Source organism: Anabrus simplex, chromosome 4, assembly GCF_040414725.1.
Source record: "Anabrus simplex isolate iqAnaSimp1 chromosome 4, ASM4041472v1, whole genome shotgun sequence".
Classification (NCBI taxonomy): Eukaryota; Metazoa; Arthropoda; class Insecta; order Orthoptera; family Tettigoniidae; genus Anabrus; species Anabrus simplex.
In genome coordinates, this window is record NC_090268.1 from 428724447 (window position 1) to 428744732 (window position 20286).

The window sequence follows — 20286 nt, forward strand, 5'->3', positions numbered from 1 at the left end:
CGATTAATCTGCATTCCTGGTTAATACACGGTCATAAACTATTACCTGATCTCTCTACTCACGAACAAGTTGGCCGAGCGGTTGGAGTCACGCAACTTACAGCTTGAATTCGAGAGGTAGTGGGTTCGAAATGCACTGTCGGAAGCTCTCAACATGATTGTCTCTTGTTCCCATTCTCACAAGTCAAATGACACAGCAACTTGAAAAACATCTATAAAGTAGTAGATGAAGTTTAACGTGGTTGTTGACATCTGACTTTAGCCATAGAGATTTTCTCACTTGCACTGAGATTCCGGCAACAGTAGCCATAACGAGAATCCAGGGACTACACAACCAGATATTGCTCCTCCCAATAAGCAAATATATGCCTAAATTTGCAACGAATTACTTCAATGTGCTCCTTGAGTTGATTTTTATTTTATTGTTCTACTATTTTCTTCACGTCGCACTGACACAGGTCTTATGGCGACCATGGGGTGGGGAAGGCTTGGAGTGGGAAGGAATCGATCGTAGCCTTAATTAATGTACACCCACAGCATTTTACTGGTGTGAAAATTGGAAACCATGGAAAACCACCTTCAGGGCTGCCGACAGTGGGGTTCAAACCCACTATCTCCCAAATACAAGCTCACAGCTGCGCGACACTGAGCGCAGCGCCAACTCACCCGGTGAGCAAATAAATGATCAAAACTCGGAGTATCCTGCATTTTTTGATCTTTATACAAGAGACTGTAATTTGTTGAATACGGACACTAATTGAAGGTCCATAAAAGTAACCCCAAGTAGATAGTGTCCACCTCTTCTTGGGACTCCACGAGCAACTCACATGTGTCTTCCCTGCCCTGGTCTCAACTACTTCTCTCCAGTTCACTCTTATTGGGGACTGAATGGTCAGCATAATTCAGAGTGTCCCGGGTTCGACTACTGGCCAGATCGGAGAGTTTAACCTTAAATCACTTGGCTCGGGGACTGGATGTTTGTACTGTCCCCGTAATCCCTGCAACTCACACAACCCACACAACACTATCCTCCACTACAATAACACGCATTTCCTATACACTGCAGATGCTGCCCCCACCTCCTCTGAAGATCTGCGTTACAAGAGCCGCACCAGCCCAGAAATAGCCGAACGAAAATATAATTGTTTTTAGGAAGAATTTTGTAAATTAATAACCGGGAAAATGGTGGTAACAATGGAGAGAGACAATTGTAAATTTAAATATATTTAAATATATATTGAATGGTAAATTCTTCACAAAAATGATTCCCCTCAATTGTATCTTATTCACTGCACATCTTAACGGTATAGTAGCATCCTCAATTAATGAGCGCTGATAGTTTAGTTTAGCTTTTTACTCGGTTATGTATAATTTCAGGAAATAATTCGAAGTTGATATCAAAGTAATCAAGGTGTTAATGAGGGAGGACAGAAAATTCAATGCATCACATTTGCTGGCCCTAGCAGAAACTCAGAAAATATGAATATCATGCTGGAAAATTTGAACTTACCATGTGTGAACTTTGGAATGAAATAGAACAAGTGTCTGCATTCAGATATTTAGGAAGCAGAATCAGAATGGATCAATATTGTTTGGATGAGGTGAAGTACAGAATCGCAATGACGAAGGAAGCATATATGAAGCAAAGGGTACTGATGAGTGGCCCACTGAATACGAACCTTAATTAATGAGGTGCTTTTTATGGGTCAGAAACTTGGATTTTGGGAAGGGAGGAAGAAAGAATATTGAAAATTTTTCAAATGTGGGTATGGAGAAAGTGGAGAAGATCAATAGGCAAGACAAATTAAGGAATGAAGAAGTATTGGAAACAGTACGTGAAGAAAGCACTACAATGCTAGAAACCGTTCAAAAGAGAAAGAATAATTGCTTAGGTCACTGTTTACGAAGGGGAAGTTTATTAACACAGGCAATGAAAGCAAAAGTTGCAGGGAGAAGGTTTAGAGAAAGAAAGAGGTATCGGATGATAGACAATGTGAAGATTAGTGGAAGATACTGGAATACATAAAGGATAGCTGAAGGCAGATCAGCTTGGAAAACGCATGCGAAAACCTGCCGATAAGCAGAGAACCTATGATGGTGATACGGTGGGGCTCAGGCCATGGAGCCGTGAAACAACGTTATACAATTTATAGCATAACTAGCAAATGTACCCGTGCCTCGCTACGGTGTTCTACTGTACATTGTATACGGATATCGAAGTAAATACTGTGCGTGCAGTAAATAAGATTGTTTTAAAATTGCATATCCCTTAGCGTTATCCGAGAAATAGCATGGGGAGGTCCCCATTCGTTCTTTCCGATGTAAAGTGTGGGCTGCGGAATTGTGATGATAACGGCAGGCTCACTTGCCTACTGCGCGGTCACAATCGATTTGGGGAGTTTTCGTTAAAACGGCAGGCCCCCTTTCCTAATTCCTGACAGATTTCACCTGAGGAGTTTTTATTATAATAGCAGGCAACTTCCCTACTACTAGTCAAAATTGAGTTGTGCAGTTATCATTATAATGACAGGCCACTTTTCCTTCTGCCAGCCAGCTTACTGCCAGTCACACTGAGTTGGTGAGTTTCCATTAAAATAGCAGGCCACTATGCCTAATGTTAGTCACATTTTAGAAGGGTACATTTGTTTATAATTTCGGGCACCCTTAGCCACAGCCAATCACATTCTGGAAGGGGAGTTTTGAAGAAAATTGCACGCTCCCTTGCCTTCTGCAAGTCAAATCGAGAAGTGAATTATGCACTACAATGGTAGGCCCCCCTTACTAATGCCAGTTACACAGGAGTTGGAGAAGGACCCCCATTCCTATCGCCAGTCAAAGTCGGTGTGGGGAGTACTGATTACACCCTTTCTCGATCGCTACAAATCGACATCAAATAATATATAGAGATCGACATACAAAAGTATATGCATGTTTAAATTATTGCAGACATTTATTTACAGATTAACTGCTGCAAAACGGTACGTCATATCGACAAAAGATTGTACCATAAGACGAAATATTTAGTGGCCTAAATTGCTAGTCCTATGATATTTTCTCGCATCTCATCTATTCATGGGTCAGATTGAGTCATAAACTTTGAATACGTTGAAATTTGTGTAAGATTATCTTACATTGCGTTACTTTTCGGATAATTATAGACATAGCATTTGACTCATTTGACTCACATATGGGTATTGGGTGGGCCAATGTTCGTGTAGAGTTTGATGATTCTATCCTTCCTGTAAGTGATTGAAAGTATGAATTATGCATGTAAAAAGTCCAAATTTACGTAACATCGAGAAATATAGACGAATCTAACGTATAAGGGATACAGATACGACGAAAATTCATAAGACCAAGGTTGAAGATCACTCCAAATTGAAAGGAGATTGTCCCATCCGTTATGTGAAAGGACTTCCCGTTTATCCCACGAAATACATCGAAACCAAGGTCTGAACCATCATTAAAATTGACTCAATATTTCGATACTCTTCGGGGATAAAAAGTGAACAATTTAACGATCTTGGAAGTTTTACAATCTAAACCGTATAATTTTGCCAAATTTTCATTTTCTTGCTCGTCTGGCACATTATGGCGCAATCTGAATTTTGGGTGAAGGGAGTAAAAATTAGGACTTTCAGGAAAGTACACCAAAAATATGCAGATGATCATTATTATCCCTCAAACGTGTAGCTGTATGAAAACACCAAAATAGTCAATGTACAGACACATACAGTCGTTACGATTTTATTTATATAGATAGATAAGGAAACTTCTCCACGTAAAACACCTTTTGCTCTATGTCCGCTGGACTTAACCTGCAAAACCGACCGTTCGTGATATCTCACTTATTAAAACTCCTGTAGAAAATTTCACACGAGAAAAAATGTTTTAGAAATGGATTTGAGGCAGTGCAAAATCGTGGTTTCGGTTTCGGATAAACCTCCAGTAAATTTAGGTATTCAGAAATAATAATGGCCCTTGGACAGGTGGCTTCTAAATATCAAGTTTGGTAGAATTGCATCCAGTGGTTTTCAAGTTATAAGAACTCACAGATAAGAACAAGCAGATAAACAAACAGACACTAAATCTAAGAAGTATGCAGATGGTCATTATTACTCCTGAAACAGATAACTGTACGGGAATTCCGCCAAAATAGTCAATGTACAGGCAGACGGTCATTACGATTATATTTAGATATATGGGAGATAAGCATGGGCACGTTCGTTAGTGCAAACCTTCGTTTCGAGATTTAATGCTCCTAAACGGTACATCATACCAACAAACGGTTTGCATCCTCAGACGTCCCTTTTTTTGCTCTACATGTTTGGTCTTCAATCATTTTCTCGTATCTCCCATATTTATGTGTTCGATTGAGTTACGATATTTCAATGGGTTTAAATTTGGGTACTTTTTTAACATTGCACATTATTTACACATAATTATGTGGAAGCTAGAATCATGAAATTTGGTTCGCATATAACCATTGGTTGTGTCAATATGCGTGCTAAATTTTATGATTTCTGCTTTCCTATAAGTCTGTCAATCTAAGTAACATACGTGTAAAAAGCACAACATTTACGAAGAATTGAAATATACAGCCAAACCTACCCTATAAGGGAGAGAGACGAAAAAATGTCACAGGACCAATGATGTAGATCACTCCAAATTGAACGGAGATTGTGTCATCCGTTTTGTGATAGGACTTACCGTTTAGCCGCGAAATACCTCGAACGAAGGTCTGCACCGTCATTAAATTGCCACCATATTTCAATATTCTTCGGCGTAAAAAGTGAAAAATTATAAGATCTTGAAACTTTCCGTAGGTTACCGGCTAAAACGTACAATTTTGCTTAATTTCAATTTTCCAACTCGTGTGGCAGATTGTGAGGCAAACTTGATTTTGGGCGAGAGGGGTAAAAGTTAGGACTTTCAGGAAACTATAGCTAAAAAATATGCAGCCGCAACGGGAAACCACCACATTATTTTTCCTAGTATAGCAACCATGGATAGTACGAATTGTAACTTAGATACTACTGATCATGGTACTCGAACACCAAGATCCGGCAGGGGAGTAACTGAGGTATCCCAGGTCGTCAGCAAGCGAAAACCTCAGAAGTTTGGAGAAGGGATTAAAATAGGGACATGGAATACAAGAACAATGCTAAAAACAGGAAGACTAGAAGAACTGAAACGACCGGGCGAGTTGGCCGTGTGCGTAGAGGCGCGCGGCTGTGAGCTTGCATCCGGGAGATAGTAGGTTCGAATCCCACTATCGGCAGCCCTGAAAATGGTTTTCCGTGGTTTCCCATTTTCACACCAGGCAAATGCTGGGGCTGTACCTTAATTAAGGCCACGGCCGCTTCCTTCCAACTCCTAAGCCTTTCCTATCCCATCGTCGCCATAAGACCTATCTGTGTCGGTGCGACGTAAAGCCCCTAGCAAAAAAAAAAAGAACTGAAACGAATTATGGATGAAAATAAAATAGATATCATGGGATTATGTGAAACTAGATGGCCTGGCAAAGGTGATTTCCACAGTGACCCATTCAGAATTGTGTACAGTGGAAATGAAAATGGTGGACAATATGGAGAAGCTGTAATATTAGGAAAGAAGTGGGCAAACAACGTGCTAAACACATATAATGTCGATGATAGAATAATGATGGTGAAAATAGCTGCCAAACCAACAGATATGGTAATAATACACGTATACTTCCCTACTACTGGACATGACGACGATGAAGTTGAGGAAATGTATAATAAAATAGAAGATATAATTAAACTAGACAAAGACAAAGATAACATAATCATAATGGGAGACTTCAATGCTGTGGTTGGCAGCAATATTACTAGAAAAGTTGCTGGCAGATTCGGTATAGGACGAACAAATGATAAAGGAGAACGTATGATGGACTTCTGTGAAGAACAGGACATGATCATAATGATCACTGTATTTGACATACCTAATAGAAGACGTTACACATGGAAGGATTTCGGAGATAATAACAGATACCAAATTGACTACATTCTAGTTAAGAGAAGGTATAGAAATCAGGTAACGTCATGCCATAGCTATCCTGGCTTAGACATCGACAGCGACCATGTCCCAGTATTAGCAAAATGTCGAATTAGTCTGAAGAAGTTTAGGAAACCAAGAAGCAAGAAATGGAATCTAGAAAAGTTAAATGATCCATTAACACAAGTAGCATTCGAAGAAAAGACAGACACAATCATGTACAACAACTGCAACGAAACAGATTGGAACGGTGTCAAAGCTTCACTTACAACGGCAGCAGATGAAGTGCTAGGAAAAAAAGACGCTTGAACCTAGGAAGAACTGGATGACTGAAGAAATACTAAATTTCATTCAGGAAAGAAACAAAGAACACCGGAAAAATACTCCAGAAGGAATGATAAACTATAAGAAACTAAAAAACTTAGTTACACAGAAGTGCCGAGAGGCGAAAGAAAGATGGATGGATGACATTTGTAAAAGCATAGAACATGATATGAAGATCGGAAATGTTGACAGAGCATACATTCAAGTAAAAAGAACACAATTCAAGGCTAAAATGAAATCCAGTGTAATAAAAGATACGGAAGGAAGTCTGTTAATAGAAGATGAGGAGGTAATGAAGAGATGGAAAGAGTATTTGGAGAATCTATATAATGGAGAAGAAATTGACAATGTAGATGAGTACATCATAAAACAAGACCAGGTTTCACAAGATGAATTAGGTCCTCCCATAGTGAGAAGTGAATTCGAAACAGCACTGCAACAGCTGAAAAAGAACAAGGCTCCTGGACCAGACAAACTGCCTGCTGAACTGTTGAAAAACTCTGGAAAAAGGATGAAGGATGAACTATTCAAAATAACCAGGTACTGCTATGAAAACGGAGATATGCCAGAGGATTTTGTAGAAAGCAAAGCAGTACTTCTGCACAAGAAAGGAGATTGAACAGAATGCTCCAATTACAGAATACTAAGTCTTGTTTCACATGCAGCAAAAATATTCACATGCATATTAAAAAACGGAATCAAAATGAAAATTGAGCAGAATCTAGATGATGATCAGTTTGGGTTCAGAAAAGGAGTAGGAACGAGGGAAGCTATTATAGCACTTAAAACCATCTTAGAGAGAAAACTGGAGCTTAACAGAAATACATATATAGCTTTTATAGACCTGGAAAAAGCTTTTGACAATGTTCAGTGGAAAAGACTGTTCAAAATTATGAAAGACATTCATTTGGACTGGAAAGACAGAAAAGCAATACTTAACCTCTACATCAATCAAAGAATAAACATCGAAAGTAATGATAAAGTATGCAAGGTGAGAATTAGGAAAGGAGTAAGACAGGGGTGTTCCTTATCACCATTTCTATTTAATCTGTACATTGAAGAGGCCATGAAAATTTTTAAATCCAAAACACCTGGCATTAAAATAAATGGAACAACTGTACACTGTATTAGATTTGCAGACGATATTGCACTTCTGGCTGACAATGAGAAGAACATGCAGACCATGCTCAACAAATTAACATCCATCTTAAAAGATTTCCAACTTAACATTAATGTAAATAAAACTAATGTTATGGTTGTAAGCAAATCTAAAATGAAGCCAGAGGCACAGCTCAGAATTGGAAATATTTTAATAAAACAGGTGCACAAGTTCTGCTACTTAGGTTCAGTTATTACCGATGACAACAGATGCACTGTGGAAATAAAAAGAAGAATTTCCCAGTGTAAGAAAGCCTTTGAAGAGAAGAAGCAGCTCTTAACCAATAAATCCTTAAATACTGAACAAAATAAATTATTTATCAAAACGTTCATTTGGAGTGTGCTGCTATACGGCTGTGAAGGATGGACTCTCTTGAAGGAGGACGTGAAACGACTAGAGGCAGTGGAAATGTGGCTATGGAGGAAGATGACAAGAACTAGCTGGATTGAGGAGAAAATTAATGAAGCAGTGCTTAGAGAAATAAACACCCAGAGACATTTAATAACAACGATAAAAAGGAGAAAAGCGTCAGTTTTCGGTCACATTCTTCGGCATAATAACTTCATAAAGAACTTGTTCAAAGGCAAGGTGATGGGAAAGAAAGGCAGAGGGAAACCAAGGAAGAAGATCATTGAAGAGGTAGTTGAGATGATGGGATGCCAAGGTTATGGAGAGATGAAAAGGATCGCAGAGAGAAGAGATCAATGGTTGCAGCGACAAGGCGAAGCCTTTAGATAATAATAATAATAATAATGATGATTATTATTATTATTATTATTATTATTATTATTATTATTATTATTATTATTATTATTATTGTACCGGGCGGTACACCTCCACACCGTTTATTTAAAAGTTGCGCCAGTTGAAACTCCTCTTCTGGAGGAAGTCTGAACTTTATCTACGGTCTTAATTTCCAAATTTCTCAGAAGATGTCACTACCTGGAAAATTTTGAGTTTGTGAACTGTGTCATTTTCGACGTACTGTTGTCTTGCTTGTATTAAGAAGTGTGAACTTTCTCTTCTAGAGGACACTACTGAAGATCAACAATAGTGCACCCTAGTGCGGAGTCAAAGAACTATTTTGTTGAAGAAAATTTAATTTCAGGAGTTTGTTCTTTGTTAAATTTCTTTCTGTCATTGTTTAAGTTGGCAATATTTACCCCTTTCTTCCCCTTGTTTTGAATGTATCCAATCACAAATTTTTCAATTAATTTCGGACCAATCTGGTGTATCTTTCCCCAACTTGAATCTGTTGCGGGGTCCTACCCAATAAAATCTTTGTGGGAGGGTGTTTTCTTTCCCCTAACGCCTAGAACTTTCTGCGAGAGTATTTAAACTGCTGATTTTAGGGTCTCCGGCCACTTCTATTCCATCTTTCAGTGTATTAAGTACATAGCAAGAGGCGGGAAGCGCCTCTTTCCTCGGCAGCGGTCAACAATAAGGTAATGGCCGATCAATAAATTTTTTCTTTGCCAGCTCAGCAGTTTAACTTTCGGGGCAGGTTCTAAGCGTTCCCCTATGTAACCTTTTCCTAAAATGTAACTTCTCTTTTCTTCCATTCTCTTGTAAAGCGACATACTGGGATAGAGAGTGTTAACCCTCTCGAGCTCCCACTCACATTGTTTGAGGTGAACTTATTTTTCGCAACCTATTCTTCAGTAATGTAAGTTAGTAGTTTCTTAAGTCACCTCTGTAGTATGGGATTAGCCCTTGCATCAGTGGCCTTAGAGCCAAAATAGGTCTTAAAGACAAAGTGTATTAGGAGTGCAAGTTCGCCTCCTCACAAATTGTGATTTTAGAGGTCATGCATTAACTTTCTTGTCATTTAACAGACCTCAGTAGATTGGGTATTTTGCCCCTGTGTATATGTCCTTTGAGGACGGCTTAAAGGTGGAGTTCGGAGTGGCCTATGATAGGCTTGTATTTTAAGGGGAAGTTGCCCTTTTTGAAAATTGTGTTTCTGCCTCAAGGAGGCTTTTGGATGTAATTGGAAGCCGGTGTTTCTGGCATGTTTGGGGGTTTTCGGCCCCTTTGTTGTATGGTGTTCATCGTAAGGTTGGGCTCATGGCTCAAGAATTATGTTTCTGACTTTTTGAAGCCCCAAATGGGGTACCTATGTAAATGTATTTGTCAATCGTGTTTCGGCTACTAAGTACCTGTTCTATTTGCTGTTACCTAATTTTGAGAAGAAAATATAACCTTGTTAAATTTTAAAATTAATTTCACTTTAGTAGCTTGAGGCCCTTCACCACCCAGCACCTTCTTTCATGCATAACTACCACCAAAACACGGTAACAAGTGGTAGCAGAGCGTGGTTGAATGGGTCTCAATTTAGCCCCTTTTGACGGCTAAACTCTGTTTTGATCCGAACTCTAACCATTTTCTCAGTTGCTGGAACTTTTGTATTGAGGTTTTTCAAAATTTTGCTGTTATCATGCCTGGCCCTCGCGATGTTCTCCTCCTTAACTACTTGCGCAAAGAGGAGTTGATCTACGAATTAACTATTAGAAACGTGCAATCTGGAGGCACGGTTGCTATCGACACTAACAAGCTTAGAGACTCCCTCGATTTGCCCATTTCCATCCCCAATTTGGGAGAGAAAGAAATTGATGACTCTCTTTCCACGATCGTCGAGAACATTACTGGGCTAGCATCGGTCGTTAGTTTTTTTGATGAAAATGATCCGTCTCCTAATCAAATTAAGCAAGTGCAAGGCAGGCTATATCATTTTTCAAATAGAGTTAATGATCTGTTGTCTCTAAAGGTGAATGACGTTCAGAGGAAGGAAGCTAATACGCTCCTTGAAACTATTTCTGAATTGCCTAGTAAAGTCACTCAATTGTTAACTGGGGAAATTCCTCCCAAATCTGATCAACCCACCATAGTGAATGTAGGTAGCGAGGAAGAGTCTCCTAAGGGAGAAGTAAATAGGAAAACCCCCACTGCTCAAACTATTTCTGCCCCATTGGACAACGCGTCTGAACGCCGTGCATCGTTGAGTAACATCCGTTCTGAATTAACTTCTTTGCCCCTGAAACCTCTACCTACTATGTCACCCGGGTTTAGCAGCTTGCCTCATCCATTGGCAATGTTGCTAAGAGGTATCTCTAAGTTTTCTGTCAACACCACCAGTGAAGTTATTTCATTTTTAAGATTTTTAGTTGAATTTCAGGATCACGCCCTTGTGTTCTCTCTTTCCCCTTGTCAAATTTTACAAATAATCTATCCTTATGCTATTGGTGTTCTCTCAGATAAGATAGTAAGAGCTATTGCTGAACAGTCATCTATTGAAGATTTTCACGCACACTTGCTTGCAAATTTCATTCCTGCCCGCGCGAGGTCATCTCTGATTCAGAAATACTATTATCGGGTACAGCGCTTGGATGAAAACTTGGCTGATTTCATACAGGACATTAAGTTTTATACTAGGGTGTTTGCCCTTCATTTTCCTGAAGATCAGATTGTGCAGGCTATTGTAGAGGGAATTTCACCTCCCTATAGGTCATATTTGTGTTTCGCGGCGTGCCCGCAAACCTTCTCGGAACTTGAAGCGTTGGCCGTCTCGGCGGAAGGAGTTAGATACGCCGATTCTTTGCGTGTCGCGAAAGAACCCCCGCCTTCCTTTAGTAACACTCGGCCTCCACCTCGCCGACCAGTCAATCCCCGTAAATGTTATGCGTGCGGGGCGCCTGACCATCTGCGCAATAAGTGTCCTCTGATCAAGTCTAGTAGGGCAAATAATGAAGCTGGTTCATCACAAGGCTGTTTTAAATGTGGGGCTTTCTCACATATCGCCAAGTATTGTCCCAATTCGAATAGCACCCCCTCCTGCTCAACTTCTGGGGTAACTTCCAACAACAATCAAAAGTGACTAGTGGCTTCGGCTGAGTCAACTAATTCATCTTCCCGAGGCTCAGCCCCTGGTAAGCAGATCGAAAATTCTGGGAACGTTCAATCTGCTAATCTGTCCTTTGAATGCCCCAAAGAGTGTCTTAAGATTGCGGCGGATACTCCCGCACCTGTTCCTTTCCTTAAGATTGAGGTAAATAACGAACCTATAACAGCTCTATTAGATTCAGGCAGTGTTTGTTCCATTATTTCGGCTGAATGGTACTCGAAATTGAAGTCTGTTTGTAACCTACCTGTCTATGACTCTTCTCCTGTGAAATGTGTTTCAGCTAATACATCTCCATTAGAAATTCTAGGTTCCTTACTGGTCAAAATTCGTATTTTTAAATTTACATGGAAAATTAAATTGCTTGTGGCCAAGCAATTGTCTTGCCCCATTATATTGGGAGCTGACTTTATTTCTCACACTGGTCTTGTGCTCGATCTCCAGTCTAGGTCGTGCACATTCAAATTTGCTTCTAGTTGTAAAATTCCACTATTAAAGTGTAATTCTGTGTCATGTTCTTCTATTTCGCCTACCCAGGATGAGATGTTGTTAGACCTTAGACATCTACCTGAGGAGCAGGCTGATAGTATTCGCAAACTGTGTCAGTCGTTTCCCGAGGTATTCTCTGATACTCTTGGCGTTACTGACCTGATCGAATACAAAATTGAGGTCACGGATTCGATTCCTGTCCGTTTTCCTCCGTATAGGCTATCTCCACCTAAAATGAAGGCTCTGAAAGAAATCATCGATCAGATGTTGAAGGATGGTATTATTAGGCCCTCTAAGTCAGCGTATTCTTCGCCTACTTTTCTAGTCCCGAAACCCCAAGGGGGCTTCAGGCCTGTAATTGACTACAGGGCTCTCAATCGGAAGGTGGTGTTACAATCTGTGCCCCTTCCCGACCTTCATTCTTGCTTTTCATGGTTTCGTAAGGCCAAGTTCTTTACTATCTTGGACTTGAATCAGGCCTATAATCAAATTCCCCTTGCTGAAGAGTCTAAACACCTTACAGCGTTTGCCACGGACTGGAATTTATACGAATACAACCGCGTGCCTTTCGGGGTCCCCACGGGGGCAGCTGTGCTCACTAGGCTACTAGATAGGGTCTTCTCCGACATCAAATTCGAGTACTTATATCACTACTTGGATGATGTCGTCGTGTTTTCGGAGACCTTCGAAGAACATCTAGATCATCTGCGAGAAGTTCTGAATCGCCTTCGTAAGGCTGGGTTAACTGTCAAGTTGTCCAAGGTCGCTTTTGCTAAGCCCTCTATGTCATTCCTAGGGCATATTGTGTCACCTGATGGTGTAGCAGTCGATCATTCTAGAACACAGGCCATCCGTGATTTTAAACCTCCCAAGGACATTAAAGGTATCGCCAGGTTCATTGGTATGGTGAATTTCTTCAGAAAGTTCATTCCTAACTTTGCTAATAGAGCGGCGCCATTGAACCTTCTTCGTAGGAAAGGCATCAAATTCGAGTGGGGACCTTCTCAACAAGCCGCTTTTGAAGATCTGAAATTAGCTCTCTGTAATGCCCCTGTCCTTGCTATGCCTGATTTCTCAAAGAAATTCATCGTCCAAACGGACGCGTCGTCGTCGGCGGTAGCGGCAGTCCTTCTTCAAGAGACTGAACTAGGGAGGCGACCCATCGCCTATGCATCTAGGACTCTATCGGCTCAAGAAGCCAAGTATTCCATCTATGAGCTCGAAGGGTTGGCAGTCTTATTTGCCTTAGAAAAGTTCCGTCTCTATCTGGAACATGTCAAATTCGACCTGGAGACAGATAATCAAGCATTAAGCTGGGTCTTAGGTAGGCCGCGTCGTACTGGTCGTATAGCCCGCTGGGCTATTCGTATTTCCGCCTTCCAGTTTGATGTTAGGCATATCAGAGGTACCGAAAATGTTGTCGCTGATGGACTCAGCCGTATGTTTTCAGACGACGTTGAGAAGCATGAACAGGTCGACAGTCCATCACCTCCCGAGTCCATGCTATCTGAGGTTAATGCCATCCTAACAGATGTTCCCATGCTGTTTAGGGATATCGAGAAATACCAACGTGAAGATCCGACGCTGGCTCCGATAATGGAAACCCTTTCTTCTGGGGAACATGTTGTCCCTTATGTTCTGAGGAATGGAGTTCTATGTTGCCCTTCGAGGCATGATAAGATGATGAAAGTTGTTGTTCCAGCGGTTCTTGTACCTATGATCTGCAAGTATTATCATGAGACCCCATTAGGAGGGCATCTTGGTATCTTTAAAACTCGTGAAAAGATTCGTGATATGTTCATCTGGAAAGGTATGGACGGTGAAATCCGTGAATTAGTAAAGGCATGTAAATCCTGTTTGCTTAGTAAACCGACCATGTCCACTAAGGTAGGTCTTTTGTCTTCTCATCAAGCGTCGCGCCCCATGGAGCGCCTGTATATTGATTATGTGGGACCCTTCCCCCAGTCAAAGGGGAATGCCAACAAGTTCATCTTTGTATGTGTAGATGGTTTTACTAGATTTTCCTGGTTATTTCCGACTAAGCTGGCTACCGCTCAGTCCACCATTTCTTGTCTTAATACTATCTTTGCTTCTTTTGGTCCTTGTCAATACATAGTTTCCGATAATGCTAAGGCTTTTACATCTAATTTATTTCGTAAATTCTGTTTTGACTTATCCATCTCTCATGTAACTACTTCTGCTTATTACCCTCAACCATCCCTGGCTGAACGGGTTAACCGTAATCTCAGGTCCGCACTCATTGCCTATCATCATGAAGATCCTTCCAGGTGGGACACGTCCCTGCATTGGATAGCTTTTGCTTTGAATTCGGCGGTTCATGAATCTCACAAGTTCACTCCAGCTTCTTTAATGTTCAAGTTTGTTCCCAACTCGCCGCTCTCTAACCTCTGGTCTCTGAATGACATTCTACCCGAGATAATAGATCCGGACAACATTAAAGATCTTTGGAAGAAGGCTAAAGCCAATCTTAAAATGTCTCATGAAAAGGTTAGGGAAAGGTATGATCGTGGACGGAGACCAACCCCTTTGAAGGTAGGTGACCAGGTTATGGTCAAAAATTTTGTTCCCGCGGGCAAGCTTGCCCCCAGATTTCATGGGCCTTGTATCATTCTCGATTTTCTTACGCCGGTTACCTTATTGTTAAGTAATCCAGCCACCGAGAGGATATTTAGGGTTCACCTGTCCCAGGTGAAACCGGTGTAATTTTGTGTTAACTTGCTTCATATTATTTTGAAAGGATATGAAGGTTATATTTTTTTTTTGAGTTTCACTTTTATGGCATTCTGCCCCTTCTATAATATTTTGGTTTTAGATGTAAGCCTTTTGTAAAACCCGCCCCGATCCGTTAAACTGCCATCCTGTTCTTGCCACGGCCATTACCACGCTCCCGTCTCCTGCTCCACCTTACACTGTGGCTTAATAAGATTAAATGCCACGGATATCTACACGCCGCTGGCCCCTCAACCTCTCCATAATGCCTGTGCCTTCAAAAAGACGATGGTCCAACACAATTCTGCCGCCTAGCCTTAATGTTTCAGTGCCCCCGCAGCCGCGCAGCGCCGTGCAGCAACTGGGGAGGGGGATGGGCCCCCTCCTCTCCAGCGAGGATGACATGTGCACGGCGAGCCGGAGCTCTCCTCCCGGCCAAGGCTGATGTGCGGCGCACGACCTGCTACTGGCCCGCAGCCTGTATATGTTCACCGCGGGCGCGGCGTGTTTCAACACTCTGCTCCCTTCATAGTGCGGGCGAGCGGTATCTCAGGGTACTTAAGGGGTCCGAGCGGCCACCTTTTGGACGCAAGCTGCAACGGCCGGTCCGGCCATCCAACTTCATCAACATCAACTACATGGACAGTTACTATAAGAGATAACTACATTTGGGAATTCAACCGCAATATCTGATGGACATTGCAAATTTTTCCTTCACTTTTAAGTAGTAAAAGCTTATCTTCAGAAATTAAACTTCTATAAACCTAAAGACTTCACTTCACCTCCAACAACAAAATTTTGGAACCGAATTAAGAAATTTCTCAAATACTTCTGCAAGTTATCTTAATATCAACATCAAAACTTGGAACTTATTTTCAAACTAAAGTTTATGTTCTTCTGTGTTACCCCGTGGAGGAACTTTTGGGGGGGGAGGTCTGTACCGGGCGGTACACCTCCACACCGTTTATTTAAAAGTTGCGCCAGTTGAAACTCCTCTTCTGGAGGAAGTCTGAACTTTATCTACGGTCTTAATTTCCAAATTTCTCAGAAGATGTCACTACCTGGAAAATTTTGAGTTTGTGAACTGTGTCATTTTCGACGTACTGTTGTCTTGCTTGTATTAAGAAGTGTGAACTTTCTCTTCTAGATGACACTACTGAAGATCAACAATAGTGCACCCTAGTGCGGAGTCAAAGAACTATTTTGTTGAAGAAAATTTAATTTCAGGAGTTTGTTCTTTGTTAAATTTCTTTCTGTCATTGTTTAAGTTGGCAATATTTACCCCTTTCTTCCCCTTGTTTTGAATGTATCCAATCACAAATTTTTCAATTAATTTCGGACCAATCTGGTGTATCTTTCCCCAACTTGAATCTGTTGCGGGGTCCTACCCAATAAAATCTTTGTGGGAGGGTGTTTTCTTTCCCCTAACGCCTAGAACTTTCTGCGAGAGTATTTAAACTGCTGATTTTAGGGTCTCCGGCCACTTCTATTCCATCTTTCAGTGTATTAAGTACATAGCAAGAGGCGGGAAGCGCCTCTTTCCTCGGCAGCGGTCAACAATAAGGTAATGGCCGATCAATACATTTTTTCTTTGCCAGCTCAGCAGTTTAACTTTCGGGGCAGGTTCTAAGCGTTCCCCTATGTAACCTTTTCCTAAAATGTAACTTCTCTTTTCTTCCATTCTCTTGTAAAGCGACATACTGGGATAGAGAGTGTTAACCCTCTCGAGCTCCCACTCACATTGTTTGAGGTGAACTTATTTTTCGCAACCTATTCTTCAGTAATGTAAGTTAGTAGTTTCTTAAGTCACCTCTGTAGTATGGGATTAGCCCTTGCATCAGTGGCCTTAGAGCCAAAATAGGTCTTAAAGACAAAGTGTATTAGGAGTGCAAGTTCGCCTCCTCACAAATTGTGATTTTAGAGGTCATGCATTAACTTTCTTGTCATTTAACAGACCTCAGTAGATTGGGTATTTTGCCCCTGTGTATATGTCCTTTGAGGACGGCTTAAAGGTGGAGTTCGGAGTGGCCTATGATAGGCTTGTATTTTAAGGGGAAGTTGCCCTTTTTGAAAATTGTGTTTCTGCCTCAAGGAGGCTTTTGGATGTAATTGGAAGCCGGTGTTTCTGGCATGTTTGGGGGTTTTCGGCCCCTTTGTTGTATGGTGTTCATCGTAAGGTTGGGCTCATGGCTCAAGAATTATGTTTCTGACTTTTTGAAGCCCCAAATGGGGTACCTATGTAAATGTATTTGTCAATCGTGTTTCGGCTACTAAGTACCTGTTCTATTTGCTGTTACCTAATTTTGAGAAGAAAATATAACCTTGTTAAATTTTAAAATTAATTTCACTTTAGTAGCTTGAGACCCCTTCACCACCCAGCACCTTCTTTCATGCATAACTACCACCAAAACACGGTAACAATTATTATTATTATTATTATTATTATTATTATTATTATTATTATTATTATTATTATTAAAGCGTCTTTATTGTGGCGAAGTTAGGGCTCCCGGCCCTTTCTTACACTTAACCACTTCATGTATATACAATGTATATTTTACATAAAATTTAAACATATGAAATCTTTACAACCTAAAGTATAACTAAAGCAACTAAAGTATCACTAACTAAACTAAGGTGAGTAAAGTATAACTAAATTATATACAGGAACACATTGCAATAAACAACCATATTCACTCTCATTCATGCATCCCATTCACACTCAAGAAAGACTGGAAGTGCTTAAAAGATGACGCTGGCAAAGGATTTTAAATTTTGTCTTTGATTTAGCTTCCCTGATGTCATTGGGGAGTTCATTCCACCAGCTCGTGGCGGTGATAGTGAACGATCTGTTGTAGGTTGCGGTTCGATGCACAGGAATTTCTAGCGTACAGCCTGACCGGGTATTGAACAGGTGCAGGGAACTAAGGTAGCGAAATCTGGTGGATAGGTAAGGAGGAGTGTTTTCAGAAAGCACTTGATACACCAAAGTAGTTGCATGGAGTCTACGTCTGTCATTCAGTCGTAACCAAGATAATTGTGTATAGAATGGGGATACATGGGCGTATGGTTGTATGTCGAATGCATACCTGATGCATGCATTTTGGGCACGTTGCAGTCTCATGCTTTGCTCGTTATTGATATCAATAAAAACTGTATCACAGTATTCGAGGATTGGAAACAAGAGTGATTGAATGAGCTTTATTTTCAAGGACCGAGGAAATATATTTTTAAACCGCTTCAGAGGATGCAGGCTTTGATATACCTTTTGGCACACTTTCATTACATGTTGCGACCAGTTCAGTGTTTCGCTTATAGCCACACCAAGATTCATAACTGTTTCACAAAATGGAATAATGGTATTTTTTAGTGCTACAGGAGGAATTTCATATTGTTTTAAGACGTGTAAGCTTTTTGAAGTACCAATGATTATTGCTTGCGTTTTAAGAGGATTAATTTTGAGATTGTTACCCAATGCAAAATTACTTATGAGACTTAAATCAGCATTAACTTTTTCTACAGCACTCTGAATTTTATCAGTTCTTGAGTGGTAGTAGATCTGTAGATCATCAGCATAAAGATGATACTTGCAATGTGTAATCGATTTGGCAACATCGTGTAAGTAAATTGCAAACAGCAATGGTCCAAGTACAGACCCTTGGGGGACACTGAGGGGTTTGTTAAGCCACTCAGATCTGCTATTATTTACTTTGACACAGTGACGGCGATTTTTAAGGTACGAACTGAAAAAGTTTATTGCCGTCTTGCTGAAATTTAATGAATCCAATTTTGAAAGTAGCAGTTGAGGAACAACAGTATCAAAAGCACTAGAAAAATCAAGTAGAACCAGTACAGTCACTTGTCGAGTGTCCATTGCCTGTCGGATATCATCAGTTACTTTCAGTAGGGCAGTCGTTGTGCTGTGTCCTTTCTTGAAACCAGATTGGTAAGGGTCAAGCAGTGAGAAGTTAGTCAAGTAAGTGAGGACTTGTTCGTGTACCAAGCGTTCTAGTACTTTGGAAACGGGTGGGAGAATGGATATAGGGCGATAATCTGATGGTAAACTAGCAGAATTCTATGGTGATGATGATACAATTTATAGCATAATGTGCATAGTATACATATAATCATTAGTTAAACATCACATAACACTAAAATGAATTTCCTTAATCTCTATATTATTGTATCCTTATTGATAATTAGGTACTAAATATTAGTTTTATTAAGTAAGTGATATCTGCTTTCTAATTAAACATTTCCTTTTAAATACCACAGCATTGCCTATGCCTCTAATTTCAGCTGGGATTGAGTTGCAGGTATAAATGAGATTATATTGGTTGCTGTGGTGAATGGAAATGGATAAGAGAGATCGTGTGGAAGACCTTGAGGGAGATGCACCTGAAGGAGAGAGGTATTTAAGGACTGTTCTGAGATAGTCTTGGTCCTGGTCAGGGAGAAAGCGTCACCTTCCTTACGGGGAGAGGAATAAAAACCGTTCCTAGGCCCAGGGCTACTCTGAATTACTTGCTTGCAGAACACTGTGGGGGAAGGGAAATGGCGTGATATTTACGCCGTTTGATCAATCGTAGACATGACGGCTGTGACAGGAAAAGGCTAATACGAGTTTCGAACGGGATATTAGTAAGAATCGAGACCAAGTATTGTAGGCTCTCTGTGGTCGACATGGATGTGTTTTGTTCATACTATTATAAACCGCATCCATGCTGTCAAATATTAGAAATGTTACACTCAGAACTAATAATTTTGTTGTGTTCCCTAGGAGGAAGTCCCTCATCCGTTTCTAGACAATGTACGCTAATGAAAAAGTACTCTTTCACAAATTTTTGTGACATGTTCGGAACAACTTAAAAATATATCGAATACTACTCATGGTTCTTTACAAGATCACTTAATATTACGGGTATTTCACAGAATGTAACACTGGGATTTAAATATTCCCTTATACTTCACGTCATTCTGTACACACCTCCCGACACCTCTATTCAGCTTACTGCTCCTGTTACTCCTAATTAATGAATCACTAATCATTCAAGGAAGGGATTAGCGATAGAATATTGCAGCCACCACTCAGACAACAGTATGGCATGCATTTTGCATGCTGGGAATATTTTAGAGAATTCTGTAAAATACGGATTCCTTTACATGAGCTATTTGTAAGGAGGTTGTGTAAGACGCTGGGAGATGCTTGGGAATTTGGACTGGAGAGGCTGAAACTAGAAGCATTTGTTTCCCTGTTGCTTGGTGCTGCAAACTTTATATTTAACTACTAGCAAGATACCCGTGCTTCGCTACGATATTATACTGAAATTTATAATTGAATGTTGTTTTAGATATATAATCAGCCGAAATCCGCGATCTGAATCGTTTTCTGCGAGAATCCGCCAAAATTCGCGATCTGACTCGTTTTCTAATAGATTATGGCAAGTTTCCTCCCATTTTTCAATCTTTATTTCCAGCAATCGATTTCGTACTTCCCAGGCTAGGTCCAGGTATTCCACCCTGTTAGTTGGGTCCCTAAATCTTTGCCATCTTTTCTTATAAGCATTTTTAATATGGAACAAATCCTTCAGGAGATCCGGCGTGGTGTCGTCTTGGGTGCCTTGGCGGTACTGAACCCGCGGCCAGACTGCATTCTTAGTCATTACCCG